This window comes from Triticum urartu, chromosome 7 (genome assembly GCF_003073215.2).
Source record: "Triticum urartu cultivar G1812 chromosome 7, Tu2.1, whole genome shotgun sequence".
NCBI classification, from domain to species: Eukaryota; Viridiplantae; Streptophyta; class Magnoliopsida; order Poales; family Poaceae; genus Triticum; species Triticum urartu.
Window position 1 is genome coordinate 315,688,847 of NC_053028.1, and position 4,485 is coordinate 315,693,331.

Genomic DNA, 4,485 nt, shown 5'->3' on the forward strand with positions numbered 1-4,485 from the left:
CTTCGAAAACGTGATTTTCTCACCGAACGTGAGCCAGGAGACTTGGACCGTACGCCAAGGCATCAGAGAGGCGGTCACGAGGGTGGGGGGCGCCCCCCCTAGGGCGCGCCCCCTGCCTCGTGGGCCCCTTGGATCTCCACCGATGTACTCCTTCCTCCTATATATACCTATGTACCCCCAAACGAACAGATACGGAGCCAAAAACCTAATTCCACCGCCGCAACTTTCTGTATCCACGAGATCCCATCTTGGGGCCTGTTCCGGATCTCCGCCGGAGAGGGCCGTCATCACAGAGGGATTCTACATCACCATAGCCTCTCCGATGAAGTGTGAGTAGTTTACCTTAGACCTTCGGGTCCATAGTTAGTAGCTAGATGGCTTCTTCTCTCTTTTTGGATCTCAATACAAAGTTCTCCCCCTCTCCTGTGGAGATCAATTCGATGTAATCTTCTTTTTACGGTGTGTTTGTTGAGACCGATGAATTGTGGGTTTATGATCAAGTCTATCTATGAATAATATTTTAATCTTCTCTGAATTCTTTTATGTATGATTGGTTATCTTTGCAAGTCTCTTCGAATTATCCGTTTGGTTTGGCCAACTAGATTGGTAGTTCTTGCCATGGGAGAAGTGTTTAGCTTTGGGTTCGATCTTGCGGTGTCCTTTCCCAGTGACAGAAGGGGCAGAAAGGCATGTATTGCATCGTTGCCATCGAGGATAACAAGATGGGGTTTATTTCATATTGCATGAATTTATCTCTCTACATCATGTCATCTTGCTTAAGGCGTTACTCTGTTTTTAAATTAATACTCTAGATGCATGCTGGATAGCGGTCGATGAGTGGAGTAATAGTAGTAGATGCAGAATCGTTTCGGTCTACTTGTCACGGACATGATGCCTATATACATGATCATGCCTAGATATTCTCATAACTATGCTCAATTCTGTCAATTGCTCAACAGTAATTTGTTCACCCACCGTAGAATACTTATGCTCTTGAGAGAAGCCACTAGTGAAACCTATGCCCCCCGGGTCTATTCTCATCATATCAATCTCCATCACTTTAATCTTGCTTTGATTTTTTACTTTGCCTTTACTTTTTACTTTGCATCTTTATACCAAAAATACCAAAAATATTATACCTATCAGATCTCACTCTCGTAAGTGACCGTGAAGGGATTGACAACCCCTAATCGCGTTGGTTGCGAGTAGCTATCGTTTTGTGCAGGTACGAGGGACTTGAGCATGGCCTCCTACTGGATTGATACCTTGGTTCTCAAAAACTGAGGGAAATACTTACGCTACTCTGCTGCATCATCCCTTCCTCTTCGGGGAAAACCAACGCAAGCTCAAGAGGTAGCAAGAAGGATTTCTGGCGCCGTTGCGAGGGAGTCTACACAAAAAGTCAACATACCAAGTACCCATCACAATCCCTATCTCTCGCATTACATTATTTGTCATTTGCCTCTTGTTTTCCTCTCCCCCACTTCACCCTTGCCGTTTTATTCGCCCTCTCTCTCTATCCTCCCTCTCTATTTGCCTATTTTGACCGTTTGCTTTTGTTTGCTCGTGTGTTGGATTGCTTGTTTGTCGCGATGGCTCAAGATACTACCAAATTGTGTGACTTCACCAATACCAATAATAATGATTTCCTTAGCACTCCGATTGCTCCTCTTACCGATGCTGAATCTTGTGAAATTAATACTGCTTTGTTGAATCTTGTTATGAAAGATCAATTTGCCGACCTTCCTAGTGAAGATGCCGCTACTCATCTAAATAGCTTCGTTGATTTATGTGATATGCAAAATAAAAAAGATGTCGATAATGATGTCGTTAAATTGAAGCTATTTCCTTTTTCGCTTAGAGATCGTGCTAAAGCTTGGTTTTCGTCTTTGCCTAAAAATAGTATTGATTCTTGGAACAAGTGCAAAGATGCTTTTATCTCTAAGTATTTCCCTCCCGCTAAGATCATCTCTCTTAGAAACGATATTATGAACTTTAAGCAACTTGATCATGAACATGTTGCACAAGCTTGGGAGAGAAGGAAATTAATGATACGTAATTGCCCTACTCATGGTTTGAATTTGTGGATGATTATACAGAAATTTTATGCCGGATTGAATTTTGCTTCTACAAATCTTTTAGATTCGGCCGTGGGGGCACTTTCATGGAAATCACTTTAGGAGATGCTACTAAACTCCTAGATAATAATATGGTTAATTATTCTCAATGGCATACTGAAAGATCTTCTAATAAAAAAGTGCATGCGATAGAAGAAATCAATGTTTTGAGTGGAAAGATGGATGAACTTATGAAATTATTTGCTACTAAGAGTGTTTCTTCTGATCCTAATGATATGCCTTTGTCTACTTTGATTGAGAATAACAATGAATCTATGGATGTGAATTTTGTTGGTAGGAATAATTTTGGTAACAATGCTTATAGAGGGAATTTTAATCCTAGGCCATATCCTAGTAATCCTTCTAATAATTATGGGAATTCTTACAACAACTCTTATGGAAATTATAATAAGATGCCCTCTGAATTTGAGAATAGTGTTAAAGAGTTTATGAATTCACAAAAGAATTTTAATGTTTGCTTGAAGAGAAATTGCTTAAAGTTGATGATTTGGCTAGAAACTTTGATAAAATTTCTCTTGAGATTGATTCTTTAAAGCTTAGATCTATTCCTCCTAAGCATGATATCAATGAGTCTCTCAAAGCCATGATAATTTCCATTGATGAGTGCAAGGAAAGAACCGCTAGGATGCGTGCTTCCAAAGATGCCCTTATTAAAGCGTGTTCTTCCAATTCCTATGAAAAACAAGATGAAGATCTAAAAGTTATTCATGTGTCCCCTATTAAATCTTTGTTTTTCAATATGAATCTTGATGAAACTGAATATGATCTTCCTTTACCTAGAAGTTATTCTAAAAATTCGGAGTATTTAGATCTTTATGATGAAATTGATGAAAGTGGATTGAAAGAAATAAAAATATAGATGTTGCTAAACCCACTATATTGGATTTCAAGGAATTTAATTATTAAAGTTGCTCTTTAATTGATTGTATTTCCTTGTTGCAATCCGTGCTTTCTCCACATGCTTATAGTCAACATAAAGCCTTCACCGAACATATTGTTTATGCCTTGATGCAATCTTATGAAGAAAAACTTGAGTTGAAAGTTTCTGTCCCTAGAAAACTCTATGATGAGTGGGAACCAACTACTAAAATTAAAATTAAAGATTACGAGTTTTATGCTTTGTGTGATTTGGGTGCTAGTGTCTCTACTATTCCCAAGACTTTGTGTGATTTGCTAGATTTCCGTAATTTTGATGATTGCTCTCTAAACTTGCATCTTGCGGATTCTACTATTAAGAAACCTATGAGAAGGATTAATTATGTTCTTATTGTTGCAAATAGGAATTATGTGCCCATAGATTTCATTGTTCTTTATATAGGTTGCAATCGTTTTTGCCCTATTATTCTTGGTAGACCTTTCCTTAGAACGGTTGGTGCGATTATTGATATGAAGGAGGGAATATTAGATTTCAATTTCCATTAAAAAAGGGCATGGAACAATTTCCTAGAAATAAAATAAAATTTCCATATGAAACTATCATGAGAGCTAATTATGGATTGCTTACCAAAGATGGCAATACCTAGATCTATCCTCGCTTTTATGCCTAGCTAGGGGCGTTAAACGATAGCGTTTGTTGGGAGGCAACCCAATTTTATTTTTATCCTTGCTTTTTGCTCCTGCTTAGTAATAAATAAATTATTTAGCCTCTTTTTTGGTTGTGTTTTTTTTGTTTAATTAGTTTTTGTGCCAAGTAGAACCGTTGGGAAGACTTGGGGAAAGTCTTGTTGAACTTGCTGTAAAAAACAGAAACTTTAGCGCTCACGAGAACTGCTGTAATTTTTATTTGAAGAGTTCTATTTAGTTAATTATTTTTGAATATGATTAATAGATAAATTATGCACGTCCAGAAATTTATTTTAGAATTTTTGGGGTTCCAGATCTTGCTCTAGCTACAGATTACTACACACTGTTCTGTTTTTGACAGATTCTGTTTTTGGTGTGTTGTTTGCTTATTTTGATGAATCTATGGCTAGTAAAATAGTTTATAATCCATAGAGAAGTTGGAATACAGTAGGTTTAACACCAATATAAATAAATAATGAGTTCATTACAGTACCTTGAAGTGGTCTTTTGTTTTCTTTCGCTAACGGAGCTCACGAGTTATCTACTTTAAGTTTTGTGTTGTGAAGTTTTCAAGTTTTGGGTGAATTCTTTTGATGGATTATGGAACAAGGAGTGGCAAGAGCCTAAGCTTGTGGATGCCCATCACACCCCCAAGATAATCCAAGGACACCAAAAAGTCAAAGCTTGGGGATGCCCCGGAAGGCATCCCCTCTTTCGTCCACTTCCATCGGTAATTTACCTGGAGCTATATTTTCATTCACCAATATGATATGTGTTTTTCTTG